Genomic DNA, 10,729 nt, shown 5'->3' on the forward strand with positions numbered 1-10,729 from the left:
GGAAAACCACTCTGATATTCTTGCCAAGAAAATTCCATGTACAGAGGAGCCTGCGGGGCTACAGTCCATGGGGTCACAAACAGTCGGACATGACTGAGCAATTAAACAACAGCAACAGCACAGCACTGGGGAAGAGCAGGGACTCCAGACCAGATGGCCTGGGTTTCAACGCTGGTGTTTTCATTTACTGACTGTGCCACTTGGGGCAAGCTACTGGACTTCTCTGTGCTTAGTTTTTCTCTTCTACAACACAGGGATTATAATAACAGTATCTTCCAGGCAGAGCACTTACAGGTTTTAAATGGGTTCATAACCCTCACGTGTTTAGGATAGTGCCAGGCTTACAAGATGCACTATAAGTTTGTATTTATTAGGTGCCTTTGCTGATCTCTGGAAAAAGAAGTTTCAGGGCTTAGAATTGTTTGTGAGAAGTAAAGAAACAGCTTTAGACGCTAAATTGCCATGGCAAGAAGAGAGAGTCAATTTCATCTGACAATCCTGGCCTTTCTTTGCAGTTCATCGACCTTAATCATAAAGGCATTGAGTAGAGGGCTCCCCAGCTCCTCATGGCGGGCTCATTAAACCCTCACCATGGATCGTCCTCTGGTTCTCTCCCTCTTTCCCCAGCAAAACTAGCCACTGACCGTCAGTTGGCCCCCTTACAGTAGAGTGGAAAACACAGGACTGTACAAGCACGGAACACAGCAACCCACAGACAGACACGCACGCCGGCCCAACGGTGGATGTCTGCAGCCCACCGAGTCTGCACGCACCGGTGGGTCCCTCTGCCTAAGGACACAGCCAGGTGGAGCGCAGCAGATGCCAAGGAGGTTCTGCGAAGCCCACCAGAGGGGCGTGCAGGGGAGTCCATAGGCGCACCCAGCCTGACATCCTCTTTGAATTCCATCTTAACGGGCACAGATACACATGCCCACGGGCGCCTAGGGGGACGGGGCACAAAGAAAAGGGGCCAACGGTGGGGAGAGGTGGAAGCTCATGGCCCGGGGCCAATCGTCAGCCAGACACTCACCTGGCTGCCTTCCCTACTCCACTTGCCACCCAGAAGAGCAGAAGCGGGAGCGCCAGAGCCCAGGGCTGCAGCATCTTCGCGGGGTCCTCCTTCTTCCGTGCCTCCTGCTGCGCCCCCTCTGGAGGGCGCGGAACCCCGGGCACCACGAGGCCACCGCCTCCACTGCCCTCCGCTGCTCCGGGCCTCGGCTCCTCCCAGGACTCGGTCTTCGCGGGCGGGAAGGGGACGTTGGGCAACTGCGGCGGGGACGCTTGCGGCCCGGGAGAGGCTAAGGTCGTCCTGAAGAAGCTCACTGCGGCTCCTCTCTGGGTGCGCAAGGGAGGGCTGGGCGGGCCATGCACAAGTGGCTGGGAACCGCCTCCAGCACCACCCGCAGTCCTTCGCTCTATCAGTAAGACACTTCTGTCTTACTTTCTGCGCTTTCATACTCTGCGAGGTTTTCTTCCCAGATGGCAAATCACGGGCGGCTAGAGCTGGAAGGTCACCAGGTCCTGGGCGACCCCCTCAGCTGACAAGTGATCTCTCCTGCTCATTTGCAACAGCTTTCCTGACGTGGGGGCCGCCAGAGTATACGGTAATACAATAACCAGTGCAGAAATCATGGTAGAAACACCAGTGCTATATGAGCTCAGAGAATCCACGTGGGTATTTAGAGGTTCTCTGTTTTGACAACAACTTATTATAATAGAATGAATGGCTGGTCCCTCCTGCACCCACTCCCTGCACCCACACCCTGTAGCTTCATGGTGGGCAGAGCCTCTGGACCCACACTTTGGCTTTGGACGTGGCTGTGTGACTTGCTTTGACTAATGGCATAAGGACCAGTTCCAAGCCTAGACGTTAAGACCTGGGCCTCTAATATGGTGGTGAGAAGACCAAGCCCTAGCCAGCCTCTTGACTCAAGGAGAATGAGGATCAGGGGGAACAGAGTGACTTGGTCAACTGCAGACCTGTAGCAAGCCTAGTGTATACTAGCAACCCGCAGATGCATGAATAAACTCAGTCACAGTCAGCAGCCCCAGCCAAGCTACTGAGGCTTATTGGGATAATTTGTTACACAGCAGTAACAAACAGTCTGATACACCTGTGACCTGGTATCAGAAATAAAATGAAGAATATAGAGAAAGAGGAGATTTGTCTTGACTGTAAGCTTGACTCCTGGTTACATAATGGGTATATACCTTAATTCGAGGCAGTGAAATATGCAAAATGGGGATATGGCAGATGTCTGTTGCAGACCATGGACATCCATACTGGTGTAAGCCATGCTCCACTGGATCTTCTGTTTTATGGATGAAGACATCTTAATGGACTCAGTATCCTTAGTAACCACTTAAGCCTTGAACTGTTCATAGCTAATAGAGACAAGCATTATCCTAAACACTTTACACACATCTTACTGAACACTCACAACTGTATAGGTTAGGGGTGAACAGCTCCCTCATGTTTGAAGTGTCCAACTGAGAGGCAGAATGGTGAAATGACTTGCCCCAGTTCACAAAGCTAACAAGTATAGCACCAGGATTGGAAACCAGCGGCCACCTCCGCCTGGGCTGTGCCACTATTATACTGACCCCTTTTTTTCATCTTCTTACTCCTTTGTGACTTCAGATGTCAATGAGTCTCATGAACAAGGTAATAAGATGATCTCTTCAAGGCCATTACTAAAATCCTTTGAAATCTTCATATCATACCGAGTTCTATCAACTGAACATATCAAAATTGAATGGAAAGAATATAAAGGTATGAATGGTATACCTACAAGTATCTTAAAGCAAATACAAGATTAAATTTGTCTAGCTGTGGGTTTTCCCACAAGCAGATGCTAAGGCAAGGATTTGAGTGGAAGTAGATTGCTCTACCGGAGAAAGCAATGGCAACCCACTCCAGTGTTCTTGCCTTGAGAATCCCAGGGATGGGGGAGCCTGGTGGGCTGCCATCAATGGGTCCCACAGGGTCAGACACGACTGAAGCGACTTAGCAGCAGCAGCAGCAGATTGCTCTACAGGCACACAAAACAGTAGTAGGGGAGTGAGGGAGTGAATCGGGAAGGGAGGGAAACAATAGCAGGAATGTTTCAAGTTATCATGGGGCCACTGAAGCATCAGGCTGCAGCATCACCCAGATTGTGCATCACCACATGATCTCGCTCAACAGGCGAGGGAGCTAGGGTATTTAGGCACCATCTGAATTCAGAGATTGCCTAAAGGGCACTGCCTTCTAGCAGGGCACTGATCCTAGGAATTTTGCTTGCTGAGCTGAGGGCAGAGAGCTGAGCCAAAGAAAGCCCTTAGTCCTGTAGATGCCAACTGATGAAGTCCTATTGAAATGTTAAGGCCAGAGCCATGTGGGCAAGGCCCCACAGTGACTGTGACCTAAAGTCTAGAAATTGAATTGAACTGAGACTTAAGTTTTTACCCATGCCAATTCTCCCCACACATTCAGACCCAAATCACTCCTTCCTCCAATAACACCATTCTTCAAAAAAGTCCTACTAGAACACAACGAACCTCCCACCTGCTTAGCCCTGAGTTATCAAGGGTCAGAATTACATCTCGCATAACGTTTATCTCTCACTTTCTAGCTTTAGTTTCAGCATTTTGATGTGCTTTCTGCTTTTTTTTTTTTTTTCCCAGAGGTGACTTTTGTTTAATTAAAGGAGGTGATGAACATGACAAGGCGACCATGAAAGGGGAAACTTTCAGAGGAAATCAAACACTCCTCCGCCAACGCACCCATTTTTTCCTGGGGCGAGCTATCGACGAGGGCATGGTCAGGAAACGTGAGGAACAGAGAAAGAAACCTGGAAAAGATGTGAAGCCAGGCTCTCGCTGGACACAAACCACCACTTAGAGGCAGGTGTTGGTAATAACCACACCGGCAGGGCTGACTTTGAAGAGAACTGCTCTTTAGACGGCCCTACTGCATTCTACAAAGGAAAAGCAATCTTTGATCAGAATCATAAAATCACCCGCCCTTTTTACAGGAATACTTATTTTTTCCCAATCTATTTCCACTTAGCCCCCTGCATGGCATAGGCGTGATGGGGTATTTTTGTATTTTGTGCTATTTATAGGCACATAACACACATATAAAGCTTTCAACCCTTATGATCTGCCTGGGGTTGAGATCCAGAAGTTATATTGAAATATCAACACCAGAAATAAAGCACTGTTGGATGAAAAGGCAGGATGGGAGAGTGTCCAAGCCAGAATTTTCAAACTTTAATGTCAATACAAATTACCTGTGGGGTCTCTTGTTAAAATATTCTCAGGTGGAGCTAGTGGCAAAGATCCTGCCTGCCATGCAGAAGATGCAAGAGAAATAGGTTCAGTCCCTGGTCCGGGAAGATCCCCTGGAGGAGGCCATGGCAACCCACTCCCGTATTCTTGCCTGGAGAATCCCATGGACAGAGGAGCCTGGCAGGGGTAGCAAAGAGTCAGACATGACTGAAGCGACTTAGCACACACTTGTGTAAATGCAGGTTCTGTCTGTGTGGCTCTGGAATGAGGGCTGAGTCTTGATTACAAAAAGGAACCCAAGTGGTGCCCAGGCAGTTTGTTGACAACAACTTAGGGCAGTGAGGGTCTAGAGACCACCTGGCCCAGTAGTTCTCAAGTTCAGCTGCATATTGGGATCATCTGGGAAACTTTGAAACTACTGATGCCTGTGTCCCACCTAAGGTGAGTCTACTGTCTGGACGATGGCTTGGCCATGGGGACAGTTGGTAACTCCTTGGGTGGTTCTATTGGAGAACCAAGATTGAGATCCATTGATCTGGACCAGCTCAGACATCTTACAGATGGAAAAACTCCATGTATGAAGCACCTTAGCTGAGGCCGCACCCAGGATGAGTTCATGTCCCTGAGTTTCCATCACATCAGCCCTCCTCTTCAAGCTTTACAACATTTTCTCCATCCCCCATTCTACCGAAGAAGAAAATGGCATCGCTTCTTCACCTTCTCCATCAATTGTACCCCAGCAACATGGTCTAGAAATGGATGTCTTTTCCTAGTCTCTTTCTTTTCATGTCTGCTTGTTCCATGAAAGGAGGCAGTGAAGACGTGTTAGACTCAATGCAGACACTGTTAAATTCTGCAGGGGAAAGTGTGTCTTTAGGGACACATTGCTTTCCTTCATCCCGTGTCTGTCAAGGACTCTGTTCTCGGGGATTTATGGTAGAAAAAAATATCCAAAGAACTTCAGTCTTCCTTCCTGTTCTCCCTTCCTACCTCACAGCCTCCATCCTTCCCTTTCAATTCCTACCCTCTTTCCTTACTCAAACATTTACCAGAGTGCTACATTTCTCAGTGGTGTCTGACTTTCTGCAACCCCATGGACTGTAGCCTACCAGACTCCTCCAACCATGGAGCTTTCCAGGCAAGAATACTGGAGTGAGTTGCCATTCCCTTCTCCAGGGGATCTTCCCAACCCAGAGATTGAACCAGGCATTGTAGGCAGACGCTTTACCATCTGAGCCACCAGGGAAGTCCATGAAACATTTACCTGGAAGCTACAAAATGCCAGACCCTGATATTTATTGTCCACTAAGTGACGACACTTGGTGGAGATGGGTACTCAGATGGCCCCTGGTTCCCTTTACTCACTGGTGACATGGGCTGGACAACCAACAATATAAGAACATATGATCTTTAACAATAGGACTCTCACTTCTTAGGAAGCAGGAAAAAATGAAGGTAAGATTAAAAGAGGAAAAAAAAAACATCATGATTCATTTTTTCCTCAAATTTTGACAACTCCCCACTTGTGATTTGCGGAAGAGAAAGTAATTGATATTTGTGGAGTGATTCTGACATGCTAAACATTTTAGGCTTCCTTGATAGTTCAGTTGATAAAGAATCTGCCTGTCATGTGGGAGACCTGGCTTCGATCCCTGGGTTGGGAAGATCGCCTGGAGAAGTGAAAGGCTACTCACTCCAGTATTCTGGCCTGGAGAATTCCATGGACTGTATAGTCCAAGGGGTTGCAGAGTCGGACATGACTGAGTGACTTTCACTTTCAAACATTTTAGAGAGAGTAACTGTTTACTCTTAACAATACTGATATAAAGTAGATATCACTACACAATTTTACATCAATGGGAGGTTTAGAGCAGACAAAATCTTATGTTAAGATCACTTATTAACATCACAGAAAGAACATGGATTTTGAAGTTAGATATCACTGAAGATTAATCTTGCCACCGGATTTCATTCTTCATGACATGAAGTGGTGATGGTGGGGAGGGGGGCAGGGATCTGTTCACCACCAGCAACAGTGAATAATGTTGTATGTGGAGGGGAGGGGAGTATGTTCTAGTGAGGAGCAATAGGAGTTTCTTCAGATTTTTAAGTGAGTCTATGACCCTTTAAGAGGAGAGTGAAAAAGTTGGCTTAAAGCTCAAAATTCAGAAAATGAAGATCATGGCATCCGGTCCCATCACTTCATGGGAAATAGATGGGGAAACAGTGGAAACAGTGTCAGACTTTATTTTGGGGGGCTCCAAAATCACTGCAGATGGTGACTGCAGCCATGAAATTAAAAGATGCTTACTCTTTGGAAGGAAAGTTATGACCAACCTAAATAGCATATTCAAAAGCAGAGACATTACTTAGCCAATAAAGGTCCATCTAGTCAAGGCTATGGTTTTTCCAGTAGTCATGTATGGATGTGAAAGTTGGACTGTGAAGAAAGCTGAGTAGTGAAGAACTGATGCTTTTGAACTGTGGTGTTGGAGAAGACTCTTGAGAGTCCCTTGGACTGCAGGAGATCCAACCAGCCCATCCTAAAGGAGATCAGTCCTGGGTATTCTTTGGAAGGAATGATGCTAAAGCTGAAACTCCAGTACTTTGGCCACCTCATGTGAAGAGTTGACTCATTGGAAAAGACTCTGATGCTGGGAGAGATTGGGGACAGGAGGAGAAGGGGACGACAGAGGATGCAATGGCTGGATGGCATCACCCACTTGATGGACGTGAGTTTGAGTGAACTCCGGGAGTTGGTGATGGACAGGGAGGCCTGGCGTGCTACAATTCATGGGGTCGCAAAGAGTCAGACATGACTGAGCGACTGAACTGAACTGAACTGAACTGATGACCCTTTAAATATGGTTACTGTATAGAAAAATCCCCTTGTCCATGAATAAAATCTTATTGTCTGCATGTGAGCTCCCTTGACTTTCACCAAATTCATGTTTCCAACTTAAGGCACTCAGTCATCAGGGGCTTTTCTGTCTTTATTGGGGGAAGGTATGGCTTGAATTCATCCTGAGCGCTTCCTTCCTGTCCATTGTATAAACATCTTTTGCTATTTTCTTGTTCACAGTTCAGTTCAGTTCAGTCACTCAGTCGTGTCTGACTCTTTGCGACCCCACAATTGAATGTAATAATATCTTGGCATACACCTACCAGGCTTGTCTATTTACTTTTTCCTATGTAAACCCTATAGAATGATTTCTGAGAGCTAAAGCCAGGAAACTCAGTTTAGACAGGTCTTAAGAGTAAAGGCTTTTACTCAAAGTCACTCCAACTTGATTTGGGAAAGTTGGGTTGACAAATATTCTGTGAACTCTAAGATTAGAACTATATTTGTGACCTTTTTTTAAAAAAAGATAAAAATAGGAAAATTTGTTAAAACGAAAAAATTTTAAACATATTTATCTCTCTATTTCCAAAAGTTCTCATACATGGTTTATAGATTTATTCATTCTTTCAACAAACATTTAATGTCTCTGGCCATCATGGGCTAGACAGTGTTTGGTTGAGGTATAAAGATGACTAAGACATACACCCTACCCATAGGTGACAGAAATGTAAATATACTATTAGAATAAATAACCTAAGTTGTAAAGAAGTACTTTAGGGTGTTGTGGAAATAAAAAAGTGAAAGTCGCTCAGTCGTGTCTTTTTGCAGCCCCATAGACTATACAGTCCATGGAATTCTCCAGGCCAGAATTCTGGAGTGGGTAGCCTTTCCCTTCTCCAGGGGATCTTCCCAACCCAGGGATCCAACCCAGGTCTTCCTTATTGCAGGCTGATTCTTTACCAGCTGAGCCACAAGGAAAGCCCTCAGAAATAAAAAAGGGAAAAGATAACTTCTTTGTGTTCTATACATGCAAATGTCTGTCCCTGTTTGACTCCCTGCATTCATGAATCATCTTATAAGATGATTTTTAGATGGAAAGGTTTCTAGAAAATAGAAAACCCTGACAACTGTATTCACTCAGATAATAACTTGCCCCAAACCCACTGTCCTGACTCACAGGAGTTCTGCTATTCTTGAGTGAGGCACTATTTGGTTAAAAAAAAAAAAAAAAAAAAAAGCCCAGAACTGGAAATTAGAAGAATCAGAATTTAGTGTCAAGTTCAATCCAGTATGCCTGTTTGGGTCTCACTTTCTACATCTATATTGTGCTTGCAAAGGATTCTGGGGGCTTTCCAGGTAGCTTGCTGCTGCTGCTAAGTCGCTGAAGGGAAAATCCTCCAAATGGGACAGAGCGTTCATGGTGCAGGGCCTCCAGTTTCTGTTGAAGCTGAGTATGATCACTATCTCATCGTTCAATGTAAAAGTCAAGGCCTGAAAGTTCTCAACAATGCATGTTTGTGTCACAGACTTGGGGATTTAAACCACATTTCTCTGAATGGGGGACTGGATCAGAACCTGGCCTGCAGTTTTTGTGCTTTGCAGCAATCTCCTTAATCTTGGGATCTTCCATTAGGGAAGAGTCCTCTGGGTTGGCCTGAGGTTTATCTGGAGAGCCAAGAGGGCTATGCAGCCGTCCCCGGTGGTACTAGTGGTAAAGAACTCGCCTGCCAATGCAGGAGACACAGGAGCTGAGACCCAGAGCCCTGGGTCAGGAAGATCCCCTGGAGGAGAGCATGGCAACCCACTCCAGTATAATTGCCTGGAAAATTCCATGGACAGAGGAGCCTGGAAGACTGCAGTCCACGGGGTTGCAAAGAGTCTAACTCGACTGAGCGCACACACACACGAGAGGGCTGTATAGTATGACAGTTATGCCCCTGGAGTGGCATTACTGGCTCCATTCCTCCTTCCTGTATGAAGTAGGGGTGACAATCTGGTTAGTCACTGTATTTCATTCCAGGTCTGCTCAATAGCACTGTGTGTCTAAACATAAAAGAAGGTGCTACTATAGAGTACAGAGAACATATGCAATATCCTGTAAGTCATAATGGAAAAGAAATGTTTCAGGAAAGATTGTGAGTGTGTGTGTGTGTGTGTGTGTGTGTGTGTGTGTGTGTGTATATATATATATATATATATATATATATATATCTGAACCAATTTGCTGTATAGCAGAAATTAATACAACATTGTAGGTCAAGCACACTTCATTAAAATTTTTATTTAATTTATTTATCTGGCTGTGCTGGTTCTTAGTTGCAGCATGTGAACTCTTTGTTGTGGCATGTGGGATCTAGTTCTCTGATCAGGGATCAAATCCGGGAACCCTGCATTGGGAGTGCAGAGTCTTAGCCACTCAACCACCAGGGAAGTCCCTATAGTTCAGTTTTAAAAAGATTTTTTTAAGTAAAATAAAGAGTCCTTTCCAGAGAAGGCCATGTCAACCCACTCCAGTACTCTTGCCTGGAAAATCCCATGGACAGAGGAGCCTGGTAGGCTGCAGACCATGGCGTCTTAAAGAGTCGGACACGACTTCAATTTCACTTTCACTTTTCACTTTCATGCAGTGGAGAAGGAAATGGCAACCCACTCCAGTGTTCTTGCCTGGAGAATCCCATGGACAGAGGAGCCTGGTGGGCTGCCGTCTATAGGGTCGCACAGAGTCAGACACTACTATAGCGATTTAGCAGCAGCAGCAGCAGCAAAGAGTCCTTTGATCTGAAAGTTGCTGAAGTTGGAGATTCCAATGGCTTTCACCAACCCCCTCACCCACCAGCCCCAATATGGTCTCTTAGGCTTCCAAGAATGCTATTTTCCTGGTGAGGACATCACCTTTCTTCTGGGGAAAAGTCTTCCCCAGGCTGGAATCCCAGCCATTAAGATAAATGTCCAGATGGTCCAGTTTTCAGTCCTTAAGGTTCTGACAGGTTTCCTTCACCAGCTTCTCTCAAAGAAGATGGACCATAACTTGTTCATGATGAAGAGGTCCCCCTGCTTCACACCTTTCTCTCAGATGGCTTCTGCCATCTTATTCTTCTTCTGATAAGACACAGGCACAGTCAACGTGGTGGTTTCCTGCACCAATGGCCTCCTTCACAGGCTCCTTGACTTTGCCGGCGGGAGACTTTCATGTGTCCAGGCCCACAGTGGATACCCTGGCTTCAGTATCGAGCACCAGAGGTGGCCATGGTCAGTGAAGACACAGTTCTGAACAAGGAAGTAGGGACCCTGGGCCCTGGTAAAGAGGATTGGCCCTCCCGCAGGGACTCTCCTTAGCGTGTTCACTTCTGTATTCCTAGCACTTAACACAGAACTTGGCAGGTCACAGATGCTCCATAAGCACAGGTGAATGAATGAGGCTTTTCAAGAGTAATTCCTTTATCCCTTTACTGCCCCTTACTGCTTCAGTGACTGCTCCTTCACACCATAGGATCTAGGCTATAAGTGATAGGGGGCAGTGCTACCCGATTGCCAGTCCGTAAAGTGTGAGTTACTGGTCTAAGCTGAGACACAAAGCTTATACCAAAATGTACATCTGATATGCCACTCAGCACA

The 10,729-nt window shown here is 46.1% G+C and overlaps 1 pseudogene; it reads right to left on the bottom strand.

The window, feature by feature from the left end:
- Window positions 1-908: 908 nt before the first annotated feature.
- Window positions 909-10,355, bottom strand: LOC139181614 (aldo-keto reductase family 1 member B10-like; annotated as a pseudogene).
- Window positions 10,356-10,729: the final 374 nt, after the last annotated feature.

The sequence above is a fragment of the Bos indicus genome, chromosome X, assembly GCF_029378745.1.
Source record: "Bos indicus isolate NIAB-ARS_2022 breed Sahiwal x Tharparkar chromosome X, NIAB-ARS_B.indTharparkar_mat_pri_1.0, whole genome shotgun sequence".
NCBI classification, from domain to species: domain Eukaryota; kingdom Metazoa; phylum Chordata; class Mammalia; order Artiodactyla; family Bovidae; genus Bos; species Bos indicus.